General features: G+C 44.3%; 1 protein-coding gene across 5 annotated transcripts in view; it reads left to right on the forward strand.

Annotated features, from left to right (window-relative positions):
* CDKL5 (cyclin dependent kinase like 5) overlaps nt 1-17,931 on the forward strand; it is a 208,765-nt gene that overhangs the window by 56,444 nt on the left and 134,390 nt on the right. The window contains exon 3 of one of the 5 annotated variants that reach the window (XM_075131656.1): nt 1,903-1,997. The exons of the other annotated variants lie outside the window; for them this stretch is intronic. The gene's annotated coding sequence lies outside the window, so the exon portion shown is untranslated. The remainder of the gene's footprint in view (nt 1-1,902; nt 1,998-17,931) is intronic. 5 annotated transcript variants of the gene reach the window in all.

Here is a 17,931-nt window from a genome sequence, read left to right on the forward strand (position 1 = left end):
AGTTTAGTGAAACCAAATTATTAGCACAATGGCATCCGTACAAGAGTTTCATTTACTGGTTTGGTAGAGGCAGCCATGAGCAATTCCCTGCCAAACTCCCTGGCTGTAATTACCTTTGAGGAAAAAGACAAAGAACAGTACATAAATAATGGGGCACTGTCAGAACTGAAAAGCACAAAATGAGACTTCTCCCACCCCTTTTAAGAACAATTGAATTTAAAGTATTTCATTGATAGCACAATTTCCCCCCCCCCATCCCTTTACACGTGCAAAACATAGGCTAAAGCCGCCTTCAATTGTTACTTGATTGTCTGGGTTAATGTCTCTGTTGCACCATCTTTGGCTCTTATGAGCCTGCAGGAGACTGAAGATGATAAATTTCTCATGCTAAGAGCAGGAATCTTGATTATTTCAATTTCTTTCCTTAGGAGAATAGAACTGGCAATAAGAGGGGAGAGATGGTACAAAGTATTTGTATCTGATACCACAAACTCATTATCCTTGGTGTTTTGTTTTTGTTTTTTGTGGTGGTTCCAGTCTATAAACTGGGCTTGTCAAACTTTTACTTCCCTTACTTCTGGGGGCTATGTTTCTCATTTTAAAATACTTCAGTGCCTCTTTTGTGAGTAGAGGAAGGGAGGGGGAAGAACATTGTCCATTTAAAACTTCTAAAAAATTGCCTATGTAATTAAAGCATACTGTAAACTTTTACTAAAAGTTAATTGTCATATTTTCCTGTTTGCAGAAATGGAGATTTTAAGTTTAATGCATGCATAAACCAACAGCAACAACAACAAAAAGTCTTCTGTGCATTCCATCTAATAGGTAGCAAACTAGAATTCTTATAAAGCAATGATAGAATGCATGCAGGGAATATATACCTGTTCTTTTTTACTACTAGCTGCTGTTCACTATGAGCAATGACTAAGAAAAGGTGGCTTCTAAATCTGGGTATTTAATGCAAATAGTATTCTCTTGCATAAGCTGCATAGCTACAGAACATCAAACACTGTCATTAAAACTGTGACTCACAGCATTCAACAGAAGATGTTTCAAGCCTTAAAAGTACTAATAGAATTATTGCAGTCTGACAGCCTGCAGTGGAAAAATACTTCAGCTACCAGCACAGTATTTCATACTATCATGTAACTTGTCATGCATATATTTTGCCCCTCTTCCCCCCCCCCCCAAAAAAAAACAAACAAAAAACCAAACTCATCCTGTGAGCAGACAGGTGGGTTTTTTCTAAACTCACTAGCATTCTGAATAGTTGAAGAAATAGATGCAAATAGAGAAAATGAAATATATTTAACATCCTGGGTCTTGAAGAATATCTCAGTGAAGCTTTTGGCTTAATAAATAAGAGATTTAAGATTTTTTTCTAATTCAACAAACTGCATATAAAAACAGTTTTTAATTTTAAAAAAAACCCTACTATCTTAGGACTTGCTTTCAATGTGTATTTTTATATTCAAAAGGAAAAGCCACTCTTTGGTAAGAGGAAAAATAGCTACAGTGATTCTCACCTTGAAAGCTGTTAAAAATCTGAGCAAAGATTGTATATATGGATTTTATATGAGGTCTGAGTAGAATTTTATGTATATAATATATATATGAAAGCTTAAAACGGACTCCAATCTAAACCCTTCTCCTCATGCTTGGCTGTTCTTGTTCCTCTCATAGCACAGCTTCACCAGACCCTAGGTTATCCTGACCAAAGGACTACTCTTGTCTTCCTTACGTCCAGGTCAGGTTAATGAACAACACTTACCAAAGTGATTTAGAAAGGCTCAATTGGCATCTTTTTATAATAATAAAAACCAAAGCAGCAAACAAGAAGTTTCTAGCAGTAGCTAAAAGTCCTAAATCATTCTTAAATCAATGGGTATCTTATCTTGACAGGAAAGATGGTTGTATTATTAGGAAAGAAGAAATTCTCAAGTACAATCCAGCAAACCTAATGAGAATTCTTCACTATCTTCTTATGGCTTTACTGAGTGAGTAGAATTCTAATAGTTGTGCAAGAATAACCGAGGAAACTAGATATTAGACCCTGTTAGTGATCTATGTTAGGAACAAGAAAGAAATAGTATTTTTAGCCATACTGTGTCACTGAGAAACAATAACAATCTCATGCATAAATCTGTTGTTTTCCTAGTTGGTGGCATATCCTTTTTTCCTTTTTTTGGTTTTGCATTTTGTTATGCATAATGGGTAGACTCTAACACTGTATAATTACTGTCTTGCATAGATTAGATGAAGCTGTGTATGTGAATTTTTGCCACTCACAGATTTAACTTCCTTGGTGTCTTTAAGATTTTGATTTTTTTAAAAAATATTCTCTGTTTAGCTTAAAATGTAATCTATTAAACAATACTTTTTCTGAGGGACCTCCTTTTTCAGTTTCTTGTCTCCTGGGCCTAATTATGCAGCCTTTTAATATGTTTATTTGCGAACAGAGCCAGTCCCAATCTAATTTATAGTGACGTTTTATAGGGTAATTTTGTGGGATACATATTAAGCTTTTGTGGCATTCATCTGTCCAAACCATACTGTAGTCACCATTTTTTACATCCCATTTTGTAGAACTTGTTGCCTAGTTTGACTAGGAGAAAGAGGGTGGTAGTTGGTTCTTGTTGTAAATGGGTACTTGAAGTGCAATAGCCATTAATGATGGAATTTCCAAAGAGAACCCCACCACTTCATGTAAGTAAAGCTTGTAAAATAATCTCTAATCAATTCTTTCCTCCACTCATGTGATGAACACTGCAAAACTATTGTTTTCTTCATCTTCTGGCTTCTCCCCTGGTCATTTGCTGCAGCCTAATGGCCAAACAGCTCCTTCGGTGGTAACTACTCTGTTCGTATCCCTTGACTGAAATGGATTGGGAGTATAACTTCTATAAACTCTTTAGCCATCAGCACATCTCCTTAGAAGTTATGGTGTTCTCTTTTATTCTCTGGGGAAATTACTTGTGCAACAGTAACAAGATGTAGTAAGCAAAGGGAAAAGTGAATTAAATTAGTTATCTGCATTTATACTTTTCATAAACTGCACTAGATGGTTACATACTTTATAGCTTCTGTAGCCCTCCCCATCTCTCTCCCCTCCCCCCCCCACCCCATGTGCTACCTTCCCAACCCCCTATATTTCAGGGATTCACTGCAACTCTTCCACCTCCTCCCTCTTTCCAGGGGCTCTGTGTATTGATCTCTCTTCCTCCATCCTTTATGCTAGGGGCTCCTTGTAGCCCTCCATTTCACCCTTACTCCCACACTTTGTAATCAATTATTTCTTTTCATTCTGTGTGGGAGATAAGTCACTCAGGGTCAATGTTTTAATACCCATTGGGCTGATGGGCAGAACTGATATGGGATGGTGGTGGTATATGGAAGGTGTTAATTGGTGCCACCAACCAGTTCTTTGCTCTATAGACAGCAGAATCTGTTAATGAGATGCCAGGGGCTCTGTATGTTCAATATCATCCCTCCACTTTTCCATAGGATTCTACCCGTTGATGCCCAGATCATTCCCTGGATTGATAGACAAGCAGAAAAATGCCAATTTTGAGTGTGGGGCAGGAGCAGTGGAAGTGCCCTGAAAGTGGCGGGGCCCACAGGTGCCTGAACCATGGTCCCTCCCCCCACAACCTGCCCCCTCCCGAGCCCCTGCCCTCGCGCCGCCCCTTCCCCCACCAAGATCCTGCCTCCGTTTGCTCCTCTTTGCCCCCTTTCCTCTGTCACTTGACCTTACCTGCTCCCCTGTTCAATCGCTCCTGGTGTGGGGCCTTATTTCTCTTAGACTGAGAATGCCTCATTGAGTTGGCTAATTAGAGGGATAAAAAGAAGAGTGAATAGCTTACATTCCTAAATGCCATCCTTTCCTTTATTTCTCGTTTTGTAATAAGTCTGTCAGCATTTCTTGCTGTTTAGATGCTAACTCCCTTTTCCCAGGACCTGTTTTTCGAGTCTCTCTTCTCTGTAACTTGCGTATCTAGCAATGCCTTTCTTGTCATGTGCATCTCAGGTATTAGAGTCCATGGTTTCATTAATGCTTATACTTAATAGTATTTAATTAGCAGTAATATTTGGGAGGAACACCATGTATCTGTCTCCTAAATCCATCTGGAAGTTTTCCACAGCTGCCTTGTCTTCCGGGCTGGTATGTCAAAAACCCAGGAAACTTCCATTTTTTTAAATCTGATCTCTCATTGTTCATTTCTATAAGAGCTAGCTCATGCCCTCTAGCTGGATAGAGCCAGGTCTGGTCTATGATAGACATTCTGGATGGTATAGTAATGTCACATAGAGGGGTGTTAGGTTCTTCTTTAACAACACTTTTATACCTGGAAAAGCCCGAGTGTAATACAGTTACACTGGCAAAAGAGTGCTTTTGCCAGTATACCTTCTTTCGTTCAGAGAACTGTTTTATAAGCTCTCTTGCTCTAATTTGAATGTACACTTGGAGGCTTTGCTGGTATAGCTATACCAACAAACCCTCTCTGGTGTAGACAAGGCCTCAGTTTCCATCTCTGATGAACATGCAGATACCTAAGATGTAATCCTTCTTAAGTTAGGGTAAGAGAAAGTAATAAAAAATAAATAAATGAACTGACAGACGTTAAATCCTCTGTCACAATTCCTTGCAAAGCTATATTTCTTTGGTTTTAGTCATTTCAGAGGCTGGCATTTGTCGGTCCATGGGTTAGCCAAAACTTTTTTATTACTACAGTCCCACCTCTGCAGATAAAGCGAATCACTTGCCTAATGCTTTTTTTTTTTTCCTGAACCAGAGTGAGTTTTTACTTTACTTCAAATTCAGGTTTCCCCTACAGCACTTCAAACAATGCAGTGTCACTGGCACAGCAAGCTGATCGCAAACCTGACACTTTACACTGCAGTAGCACCCAGAGATCTCTAGTGCAGAGCAAAGGAATGTTCCTGCCCACCCCACACAAGGCCTGAAGGGGTAAATGAGGCCAATTAACCTTAAGCTGCACCTGTAGGAAACCTAGGAAGTGCTAGGGCCTAATTGCAGGTGAAATCCAGCTGGGGTGGGGTGGATGGGGTAGAGGAAGTTTGGCAGGCTGGGGGAAGAAACCTACAGTCAAAGTCCCTGATGCAAGGGTGAAGAGCAGGAAAATTGTCAGGGTTCCTTCCCCACTCTGACCTCTAGGGTACAGATGTGGGGACCCGCATGAAAGACCCCCTATGCTTATTGTTACCAGCTTAGGTTAAAACTTCCCCAAAGCACAAAGTTTTTGCCCTTGGATTAGGTAAACACTGCCACCACCAAGTGAGTTAACAAAGAATCAGGGAAAGGACCACTTGGAGTTCCTATTTCCCCAAAATATCCCCCCAAGCCGTTACACCACCTTTCCTGGGGAGGCTTGAGAATAAACAAGATGAGCACAAACCAGCCTTGGATTTTTAAAAAACCCAGTCAGATTCTTAAAAAACAGAACTTTATTAAAAGAACAAAAAAAAAAGATAAGAGAATAACTCTGTAAGATCAGAATGGAATCTTACAAGCAGTCTGATTCAAAACATAGAGAATCCCTCTCGGCAAAACCTTAAGTTACAAAAAGACAAAAAAATGGGAATACACATTTCCTCCAGCACAGCGAATTTCACAAGCCAAAACAAAGAAAACCTAATGCATTTTCTAGCTAGATTACTTTCCAACTTTACAGGAGCTAGAGGGCTTGCATCCTTGATCTGTTCCCAGCAAAGGTATCACACAGACACGGGGCCAGCTCTAGGCACCAGCAAAACAAGCAGGTGCTTGGGGTGGCACGTGTCTAGGGGCGGCATTCTGGTGCCAGCCATACCGGTGCCAGCCATGCCATCCCTAGAAATATGCCCCCGCCGCTCCAGCTTGCCTCCGCCTGCTCCCCTGAGTGCGCCGCCGCTCCGCTTCTCTCCCTTCCCTCCCAGGCTTGCTGTGCGCTAAACAGCTGTTTAGCGCGCGGCAAGCCTGGGAGGGAGGGGGGAGAAGCCGAGTGGCGGTGCGCTCGGGGGAGGCGGCAGTGGTGGAGCGGAGGCAATCTGGGGCAGGGAGCAGTTTTTCTACCCCCTGCCCCGTTACTTTCTGCACTCCTCCCAACCTTGCTCACCTCCGCTCCGCCTGCTCGCCTGGGGGGGGGGGGAAGCAGAGTGGAGCTGAGCTAGGGTGGGCGGTTGTGGGGGGGGAGCCCCAGGAAGCAATGGGGGTGGGAAATGCGGCATGCTGGGGGAGGAGGCGGGGCTGGGGATTTGGGGAAAGGGCGGAGTGGGGGGGGGCAGGGGGCACAAAAAATTGTTTTGCTTGGGGCAGCAAAAATCCTAGAGCTGGCCCTGCACAGACAGAAGACAAGCCTTTTCCCCCCACTCCAGATTTCAAAGTATTTTGTCCCCTCATTGGTCATTTTGGGTCAGGTGCCAGCCAGGTTACCTGAGCTTCTTAACCCTTTACAGGTAAAAAGGGTTTTGCCTCTGGCCAGGAGGGATTTTATAGCACTGTATACAGAAAGGTGGTTACCCTTTCCTTTATATTTATGACAGCGGAGTAGTACAGGGAAGGAGCAGTAAGGGCTGGGAGAGTAAAAGCTGTTGGGTTGAGGGTCCCTGGACTGGAGCCCAGTATAGAGGGTGGGCCTCGGTTCCCCTACCAGCCACTGGGGGAGTGGCACAGATCGGGCAGTGGGGAGTGGACTGCCTGGGACAGTTTGCCCCAAAGGGCTTGCGATACCTCAGAAGGGGGGCGGGAACTTTGATGTGAGTTGGCTTGAGGGCTAAGCTATGAAGAGGAAAGCGCAGCAGCTCCAGGAGCATGAGGCTGCAAAGTGAGAGAGTGGAATGATAGATTGAGTAACTGCAGGAAGGAGCATCCAACCAGATTGCAGAGCTAATTCCCTAGATGAGCCACAAATAGGTGCCATTGAGTGGTGAATAGAGCAGACCCTGTCACATTGTGCCAAAGGGCTTAAAATCTAATTAAAGACAAACTCCAAGAAATGTATGTAACAAACAATGGAAAGGAAGAGGGGAGGGAGGAGGATGAGGGTTACAGTGATAACTAGGCATTGTAATAATGTGTTTCCTAATGCACAACTAGATCATTTAGAGTCAATTATTCTTTGTAAATCCCTGAATACCAATCATATGGCATGCTCCATTTAGAATTTCTGAGGTTCCCCAGGTTTAAAGATCAGCTCATGTTTTTCATTTCCCCTGTAGCTCAAGTTTCATGGTAGAAATGTATTCTGTAAACTGCAGAATCATCATTTTTCAGTAAGATCTTTAACAGATGGTAGAATGTCTTCTCTTCTGGAGAAGGTCTAGTGCTTTAAGCTTGAAGTCTTGGGTTCTAACTGCAGCCCTGCCATTGATGCTCTCTGTGGCTGTGGATAAATCACACAAAATGACATTCTGACTTTATTGGGGATTTTACCCTTAATTTCGGTTTCCCCTCCTTGAAATTTTGGTTCAGTTCTTAACCTGTAGCACCCAACAGGGCTGTTGCCAGGCTAAATGTAAGTACATTTAGGTGTTAGGTGGAACAGTTATCACCATAATATCTATGAACTATAAATGGTAAGTGTTCTGTCTTGAATATTCAACACATTTTAGATACAAATATCACTACTTGAATAGGCATTTACTTGTATTTAGTGTGTATAACTAAGAATTTCTCAGCATATTTCACTTGTAAAAAATTTACGATGATTTCAGTAAAACCTTTAATTTTTATTTACTAAACGTGGCTGAGAATAAATACCTGAATGCATAAATCTCTCAGCTACCATGTGCTTTCAATTTTGTACCGATTTTTATACTTCACGAATATTAATTCACTGGCACATCTAGGAGCAATGGAGAGTGGCACAGGATTTTGTGTGTACAACTTTGACCCTGGGGCAGATGCCTTTGTGTTTCTCCTTGCAGGCTGATACCTTACAATACTTCTGCTTACTGGATAATTTCACCTTTTGTCTTGCCTGGACCAATCTTTATCCAGTTATTCTTCATCTTGGTTTTTGCTTCACTGAGGCATTGTACTATATCCTGTTGGGTACAGTCCTGGACACAATAATCCATATTAGGGTTGCCACCTTTCTAGTTGCTTGTAATGGGACCCTGGAGGCCCCGCCTCTGCTCCATCTCTTTCCCCAAGGTCCTGTCCCCATTGCTCGTTCCTTTCCCTCCCTCCGTCCCCCTGTCACTTGCAGGATCGTCTCAAGGAGCCTACCTACATGTAGGAGGCGATCCTATCTGAGCAGGGTCTGGCATGGGTTAATGACCTGGCCTCTCTCCCCACCTTGTGGTAACTGGACTTTTTGGTTTGGGTGCCTTTTAGGGTTGCCGGGTGCCCGGTTTTCGACTGGAATGTCCGGGCACCTGGCAACCCTAAATGGCACCCGAACACAGAAGCCAAAAACCGGACTGTCCGGGTAAGACCCGGACGGGTAGCGACTCGATAAGAGTTTGACTTCCAAACTTGGTCATTACAACTTTATTCCTACATAAAAGTTCCACAACCTGAAAAGACTGGTTGTGGTTAGGGTTAGGGTTTCACTTAGATAAATTGCTGCATTTTATACCATCTGAGCAATGCAGATGGTCATGAGCAAATTACTCCAGTGCTCTGCTCTCTGCATTGAATCTTCATTGATTGCAGAGTCCGCTTCAAGTTCTGGTCTGATATTAATTGTCTTCTCTGGGACTGGCCTTGGTTATCCAACAGATTTGTCTCTTCCTCCATGACCTCCAAGACTGCTATATTTCAGTGGAACCAGCAATCTCTCCCTCCCCACCCCACCCCGCAAAAAAAGAGAGGCTCATGACTAAGGCTGCGAGTCTGTCACAGAAGTCATGGATTACATGACTTCTGTAGCCTGCTGGTGCACATGACCCCACTCCTCCCCCCCACAACCCCTGCAGCAACAGTGACGCCCCGGGGCCAGCCCTATCACTCCTCCTGCACAGCAACAGTGACAGTCCAGGGCCAGCCCCGCCGCTGCCCCCCCCAGTGGTTGTCCTGGGCCGCTGCCCCCGAAACACCAGTGGACACCCCGGAGCCCCCCAAAACACCCAAGATGTAGTCATGGGTATATAGTACAAGTCATGGACACGACATGGGGCTCTGAATTTTTGTTTATTGCCTGTGACCTGTCCATGACTTTTACTAAAAATACCCATGACTAAATGTTAGCCTTACTCATGACTACTGTGACAGTTTTTACAGGCGCTGGATGTGAGTTACTGGACTCCTACAAGACATAATGACTGCATTCAGAACTACTCGCAAAACTCAACCCTATGACTTGGCTTTCTTTCAATGAATTTCTGACCCACGTGCTCTCGTCCACCCATACAAAAATATCAAGCGATTATAGGCTGGGAAGAAAGAGAGAGATGCTGTCATTTCTATTTTTAAATACGTGTGTAGGGCTTAGGGTCACTATCACTGTAGTATCTATAATGACCGAGCTAAAGCATAATAAGTGCTATCAAACGTAGCAAATAAGAAACTTAAAATTATTTTTCCTTTTGATCTTTCAGTTTATTATATTCAGGTGTGTTTAATGGTGTGTCTTAAAACTGTAAAGTTAGGGGCTAACTGGCTTGAATAAAACTTTCAGGCATATTGACTTAATGTTGAGTAACAATGTTGGCGTTAGACTTGCTGGGGCCTGGGGCCAAAGTTGAAGCCCGAGCCCCACCACCCAGGGCCAAAGCCTGAGCTGGAGGGCTTCACCCCTGGGTGGTGGGGCTCAGGTTACAGGCCCTGCTGCCTGGGGCAGAAGCCCTGGGGCTTCAGCTTTGGCCTTCCTCTGCCTGGGGCAGTGGGGCCTGGGCTTTGTTCCCACTCCCCCGGGTGGTGGGACTTGGGTGAGCTCAGGTTTGGGTCCCACCTCCGGGGGTTCTGTAGTAATTTTTGTTGTCAGAAGGGAGTTGCAGTGCAATGAAGTTTCAGAACCCCTGATTTAGATCCATGATCCATTTAGATCCATGATCAGACTGAGGCTCGCAAACTGCAAGTGGGGTTTAATGGGTCTCCTGTGGCTCTTTGCAGCATGTGATATTAAAACACTGTGTGATTTTAATTACTAACCAATCAGGATGCTTTTACTATGTTATCCAGTTGTAGTGGATAAAATAAGAATACTTGGTCAGTCATTTTGCTGAGAGAATTAATTTTATATATATAGTAAATGAAAGAATGAATTCAGAATACTGTGTCTATTTTGGGTAATGTTGATAGTTAATTTGTCTCCTGAACCACTGAGGTCTGACTATTGGTGGTTTAAAGACCACAAATCCTGCATTTTGGCAGGGATTAGATTAGATTAGATTACCCTTGCGGTCCTTTCTAACCCTATGATTCTGTGTTTTTAAATTTTGGATTGTGCTGGATATCTTTTGAGAGCAAGATGCATTGGTTTTGTGGGTTTTTTTGGGGTTTGGGGTTGGTCTTTCTCCTCAGAAAATTCAGTTTGGTCTTTAGTTTTAAAAAGCCTGTAACCTGCAGAGCACATGGATTATTCTTTTCTGGTTCTTAAAAAATACTTTAAAATCATTATAAATAATTGGTCCAGAATGTGGGTTAATTCCTTTTGGTAGTTTTTGCGTAGTAGGATATTGGCAAGGTAGCTGCTTCTTCAAGTGATGTCCCTCTGGCTGCTTCACTGTAGGTGCGGCTGCACCCCCTGTGCCTGGGATCAGAGATCTTCATCAGCAGTGCCCGTTGGACCGCACATGCACACCTCCCCCTTTTCACGCTGTGAGTGGGATGTATGTATAGCGCTGTGTGGTCCGACCCCCCCCTCCCACCACCACTTCCTTCTCTACCACCTTTGGTCTGTGATGGAAGCAGCAGCAGAGCCTACTTCTCCTTTTCCTTTAGTAGATAGTGCCTTACCTGTCAGTTTTAGTGTAGTTAGTACTTCTAATTTTTCTTCTATTTTTCCCCCCTCTCTCTCTGTTTTGGGGGGGTTTTGTTTGTTTGTTTGTTTTTGGGGTTTTTTTGAGACACAAAGTCACAATTTTTTTTATTTTCGCTTTACCTTTATAGTTTACATTTTTTGTTTCCCCGCTTCCTGCCCTTCCCAACTGGGAAGCTTTTTCCCTCACCCTTATGCCTGGTCTCCTGGGTTTAAAGTACATCTCCAGTGGAGCCTCCTTCCCAGTAACGGATGGCCACGCGCAGTGTATTCGCTGTCTGGGAGAGGGACATGTACCACAAAAGTGTTCCCACTGCCACAACTTGACTTCCAGGGCCAGAAAAGACCAAACATGCGGTTAAACCTTCTCCTCATGGAGAAATCACTACATCCAGCATCGGACCTGGGCTCAGACTCTTCCCACTGAGCAGTCTTCATGTTTGGCCAGTTTGTCCACTGAGCCTCATTCTGTGCGTCCCACCAAGAGAAAGTTGTCTCTCTCATTCTGATGAGAAGAAATTGGCTTCCTCCTCACACTCTGAGGCACAGCCCTCCAGGACTCCATCCCCTGTGAGGTCAGATGCTTCAACATCTTCCAACAGGACATGGCTCCGTGGCGCATCCAAGAATCTCCAGCACAGAATAACTGTTTAAAGACCCTAACTGGGCTGGTAGACAGCCCCCAGTAATGTCCCTTGGTTTTGGAGACCAAGACCAACCGTCTGCAGGAGCGATGGCACCCACAAAACCATTGGCATCTGCATCCTTTTCGGCACCGATTAATCCGTCAGCACCAAGCAAGTCATCAGCACTGACCAAGTCTCTAGCTCCACCTGCTGGCTGTTTAGGGGAATGCATCTCTCCTTCAGCAATGAATCATATACTGGCACTGATGATGCTCTTTCCTCCTCCTCCACAGGAATTCATATACCCGAAAGACCCTCTTGTATCGGACGCTCCTGAGTCACCTCTCCTCAGGCACGAACTTCCACCACTCCTACCCTCCTCTTCGGACTCATGACACTCCTCCAAGGGTGGCACCTCCTTCCCTTTCCAAGTGATGAGGAGGGCTCCATTGCACCTTCATATTTGAGATAAAGTCTTGGAGCCTATCTATGCATCCTCACTATTTGCAATCCACATCCAGACCACAATCCTGGTATGGACTACCATGGATGCAACCACACATTCCACTTCCTCTGTAGTGGCCATATTAGGACCCTTGGGCCATGTACAGGGCACAATTCGGGAAACCTCTTGTGGAGTGAAGTCGGAGACCTACACCTCTTTCTCCATTGTTCTCTTGCCTGCCAGAAACCAAACCTCTACCTGTACCAGTTGAGGAAGAAGAACAAGAGGAGGAAGCTCCACCAACACTACATTTCTCTTCTTTTTCCCCGATGAAGCTATCATGCCTCCACCTTCTACGGCTGCTGATGACTTCAGGCACTTTCAGGAATTATTCTACAGGATGGCAGACTCCCTCTAGATTCCTTTGGAGAAAGTTAAATAGCAGCAGCATAAACTGCTTGATACCCTCCGCACATCCTCTTCCTCCAAAATTGTGCTACCTATCGGGGTTTCCTAAGGATGTATAAACCTCTGTGGAAGACTTACCTTTTGAGGGCCACAAGCTGTTCACAGAGCATATGGATGATTCCCTGCACTCTCTTAAAGACTCCTAAACAACTCTGTTCTCTCGGCATTTACATGCCAGTGCCGAAGAGACATCTGGGGAAGTATCATCTCCCCCCACGATCCCGACCACTGCAATACAGTCCCCAATGGCACTATGACACCCAGTGTCGAAGACGCAGGCCCTCTGTCAAATGTAGACAGCCCACTCCTCAAGGGGCCACCTCTCATGCACCCCCAGCCAAGCCAATTTTGAAGGTGTGGTCGAGGCCCTGAGAAGCCTCCCTCTCATCCAGTCATTCCAACCATCTTCAATACTCCACCAGTTTGGTGACTGATTGATTAACTCTATTTTTTCCATCACGGAAACTAATCACCTCGGACAAGTGGGTTCTAGAGATAGGAAGGGGATGGAGTATCCTTCTCTGACTATCTATTCTGCCCTGCCACCCCCCTCCCTGTCCCTCATCAAGGACCTCTCTCTCAATTTATTTCTCCCCATAGAGTTTATCTTCTCCAGCTGGGTGCCATGGTTCCTTTCCAACACAGGGGATGGGATTTTCTACATTATTTTCTGATCCAGAGGAAATCCAGCATCCCATCCTGCACCTTTTGAAATCTAAACAAGTTGGTCAAACTGCAACACTTCAGATGGTTACCCTCTTCACCATTATCCTAGCACTTGAACAGGGGGACTGTCTCAGCCCTCGACCTCCAAGACGCGTACTTTGACATCACAATGTACCCTGCCCAGAGATGGTTTCTCCAGTTCACCATGGGCGCCGATCACTCTCAGTACAAGGTACTGCCTTTCAGACGGTCAACGGCCCAACATGTGTTCTCCAAAGTCCTTGCGGTAGTCGCTGCCTATGTCAGGAAACAAGGCATCATCATCCTTACATACTTAATGATTGTCTCCTCAAGGCTTCATCCAAAACAGATACTCTTCGCGCTCTCCAGGTGACAATGGACCTTTTCATGAACCTGCCCCTCTGCATGAACTTGGACAAGTCTACTTTAATGCCAGTACAACACCTGGAGTTCATCGGCACACAACTAGGCGCCAAAAAAGCCAGGGCCTTTTTTCCACTTCACAGATTTTGACTATAGTGGATCTTGTATCCACGGTACAAACCTGCCCTCTGATCTCTGCCAGAAGGTGTATCCAGCTATTAGGCCACATGGCAGAGGCCACATTGGTGGTAAAGCATGCATGGTTACATATGCAATGTCTTCAGGCATGGCTTCGTACAGTGTATGTCCCTCACAAACACAGCCTCCACAAAATTTTATCCATGCTGATGAGGGTTAAGGACTCACTACTATAGTGGATGCAGCCCAAGAACGTCTGCATCGGGGTTCCTTTCCTTGGACCAGCGCCAACAATGATTCTCACAACCGATGCCTCCTTGATCGGTTGGGGAGTGCACCTACACAATCCTACAGTGTAGGGCAGGTGGTCCTTAACTGAATCCACTCTACGTCAAACTCCTAGAGCTACAAGTGGTTCGCAATGCCTGCTGACATTTCCTCCCACTACTCGAACGTTGCACCATCAGAGTCATGACGGACAATATCTCCTGCATGTTTTATATCAACAGGCAGCGTGGAATGAGGTCCCATTCCTTACGTTCAGAGGCACTGAAATTCTGGAACTGGTGTATCCGACACAACATCACCGTCTCAATCACATGCTTTCCTGGACACCAGAACAGCACTGCGGACTCATTGAGCAGGAGTTTCTCCCACAGCCGCAAGTGGTAACTGGATATGCGAATCCTTCGGCTCATTTTCAGCTGATGAGGATTCCCTACCAACGATCTTTTGCCACTCCACAAAATGCCCACTGCCCTCCATTCTGGGCGAGAGTGGGACTGCAACTTGGATCTCTGGGGAGTTGCATTCCTCATCACATGGGATGCACCACTTCTTTGTTTCCCTCTCTTCCCCCTTTTGCTTTGAGTACACTGCAAGATACAGGAGGACCGATCTCATGTCATCCTTACAGCTCCAACATGGCTGACAGTTCTGGTATACATACCTCATTCGCACGATGGAATGCCGACTGATCTCTCTCCATCCAGTGCTGTAGCTCCTTTCACGGGACACGGGGCGCATCCTACATCCCAGTCCACAGATACTCCACCTCAAAGCCTGGCTCCTCCCAGGGTTCTGGGATTCAGAAATAGCCTGTTTGGACACAGTTAAACAGATACTTTTGAATAGCAGGCACAACATGACTAGATGCACTTACTATTAGATTAGATTCCAGTGCTGGTGTGCCTCCCATCAGGTCGAGGCAGTACGCGCTCCACTACCACTTATTCTGGGCTATATGTTACACCTTAAACAACTGGGACTATCCACCAGCTCCATTTGGGTGCATTTGGCTTCAATCACTACTTTTCCTGCTACATAGATGGACATTCCATCTTCACACACACTCATGATATGTTTTCTAAAGGGTCTCCAAAATTTTTATCCCAACATATGAGACCTGACGCCAGCCTGGGACCCAGCCTTGTCCTATGTTCTCTAAGTAGATTTCCATTTGAACCAATGGCAATGTGCTTTTTCGTTCCCTTTGTCAATGAAAATGGCCTTTTTTTGTTACCATCACCTCTGCCCGAAGGGTTGCCGAAATTGCGGCCCTTCTGACTTATCCCCTGTACGCACTTTTTCACAAAGTTACGCTACACCCACTTCCAAGATTTTTACCCAAGGTTCCATCGTTGTATCATTTCAATCAACTGATTCACCTTCATTGCTTCTTCCCAAAGCGCCTCAGCCATAGGTGCTGACTCCGTTGGTGCTTCGGGGCTGGAGCACCTTCGGGGAAAAATTGGTGGGTGCTCTGCGCCCACTGGCAGCTCCCTGCCCCTACCCCAGTTTGCCTCTGCCTCCTCCCCTGAGTGCACTGTCCCCACTTCTCCTCCCAGCGCTTGCTGTCATGAAACAGCTGTTTTATGGCGTAACAAGCTGTGGGAGGGAGGGGGACGGAGCGGAAATGCGGTGCACTCGGGGAAGGAGGCGGAGGAGGGCCGGGGCGGGAATTTGGGGAAGGAGTCCAGTAGGGGCAGGGAGGAGGTGGATTTGGGGCGGGGACTTTAGGGAAGGGGTTGGAATGGGTGTGAGCACCCACTGGGGCCAACAGAAGTTGGTGTCTATGCTTTGAGCAACCAGCAGGAGGCAGCTCGGCACACCCTGGATGTCAGATGAGCATTTTTATTTGGACAGGACTAACCTTTCTGAAAATCACCATGTCTATTCCTTTCAAGGACTGAAAGATCCAGGGGTGCAGCCATCTGTAAACAATGCCTTTGTACGCGGATCTAGCAAGGTATATATTTGTCCTAAGAAGTACACAATAGACAACCTCCTACTACAATTAGAGCACAGTCTATCTGTTTGCTTTCCACCTCCATTGGTTTTCTCAATAATAATCCCATTGCTGACATTTGTAAGCTGCCATGTGGACATCCACAGACACTTTTTCCCATCACTACGTTATTACTCATGATGCAACAGTGGACATTCTCCTAGAACATGCTGTCCTATCATTTGTAGTAAATGCTTCTCCAGAGCCCCAGCCTTCCTATTAGGGGCACTACTTTCTAGTCTCTTTCAGTGGAGCACTGATGGGGACATCACTTGAAGAAGAAGACCGGGTGACTCACCTTGTGCAGTAACTGAGGTTCTTCAAGATGAGACCCTATGGGTGTTCCACTACCTGCCCTCTTCCCCTCTGCTTCGAAGCTGAAACATAAGCTCTGTGGCAAAGGAGGACGGGGGGGCAGCTGGACCGCATAGCACTATATATATGTCCCGCTCACAGGGGGAGGCATGCATGTGCAGTCCGACAAACACTGCTGATGTAGACGCTGCCACACCTACAGTGGAGCATCCACAGGGATACACATCTTGAAGAACCTCAGTTACTGCACAAGGTGAGTAACCTTCTCTTTCATCTAAAATAATCTCTTGGAAGGTGGAGTTGAAATATTTCTTTATCAAAACCATATTTCTTTCCTATGCTCATGCTGATTTGTTAACGTATGTTTATTCATGAGTGGACTACTGACTTTTTGTTTTCCTGAGTGGATTTGGAAAAGGTAGGGGGCGGGAGAATGCGCATACTTATCAAATATGTAAAATTAAAAAGAGAGACAGGTATTTTGGATCCTGCCAAACTTGAAATAAGTTCTTCAAAATCTAATCTCTGTAATAATGTACTGTGCATAATAATTCTTCAAAAGATATTATCAAGCCTACTATCAGTTTTATAATCTAATTGAACTCTAACTAGTCTTCAACATCTCATTAGAAATACAAACATAAAATCTATCTTCAAATCAGTTAGAACTTGTTTTACCTTTTCCCCCCTACTACTTCTGAGAAATGCATCTGACTGTGACATGACACTAATGCAATGCACTTGAGCCCTAGTTGTACAGGCATTCTTTGTTCCTTCCCTTTAAATAAAAACTACAATAAAATATTTTAATTGCTATGCCAATTCTAAAGGAGACTAAATTCCTTTATTAACTGTATCTTACAAAGGGATGCCATCAATTTACATTTCACTTCCTTTTGGGAATTTTTTCACCCACTTTCCTTATAACAACTACATTTGCTATAACTAAAGGAGATTAGAGGAAAAGCTGTTTATTTTCTGCTCTTTCAGTATATTTACCTTATGCATTTAACAGAATTTTGTATGCACTCAATTTCCCTTATTTGTGTGAGTCTGTTGCAGAGCAACAGGGCAAAGGTACATTTTTTTAAAAAAAGGAATATAATTGTAAAAACCCCACAAAAATTGGGAAAGAACCTTACAGGGTGATAGTACCTGAATGTTTTAACTCTTTTTGAAAATGAACAACTAAATTTCCGCTTGTTGGTGTCTCTGTAAAATATAATTAAATAGGTAGTTCATGACTCATCTTTTTCAGAATGAAAATTTAAGGTGGCTTTTAGCATCCTCACAAGGTAACACATGCCCAAGAAAAAGTTCAGGCTATTAATATTTTTTTAATTAGCCAAACCACTACTTAAATCTTAGATTCAAAATTAGAGTTAAATAGGCTTTCTACACAATTCGTATTTTAATAAAATACTCTGTTCTTTCCCCTTCTCTTATTCCATTCTGTGTTTCAAAATTTATTCATTGCCCAAGTTGTCCTCTGACTTGACTAATTTTTAAAACTTTTTTGTATCTGTTTTCTTCTCTAAAATGATTCCCCTTTTTAGCCTTTTTTTAACTCTGTGTCAGTGTTGCCCCCACATCCTTTTCTTTTCCTTACTTCCCTACAATGTTTCCTGCGCTGTGCTTGCTGATTTTTTTACCTTGGATTGCTTCCCCTTTTTGTAG

Source organism: Caretta caretta, chromosome 1 (assembly GCF_965140235.1).
Source record: "Caretta caretta isolate rCarCar2 chromosome 1, rCarCar1.hap1, whole genome shotgun sequence".
Classification (NCBI taxonomy): domain Eukaryota; kingdom Metazoa; phylum Chordata; order Testudines; family Cheloniidae; genus Caretta; species Caretta caretta.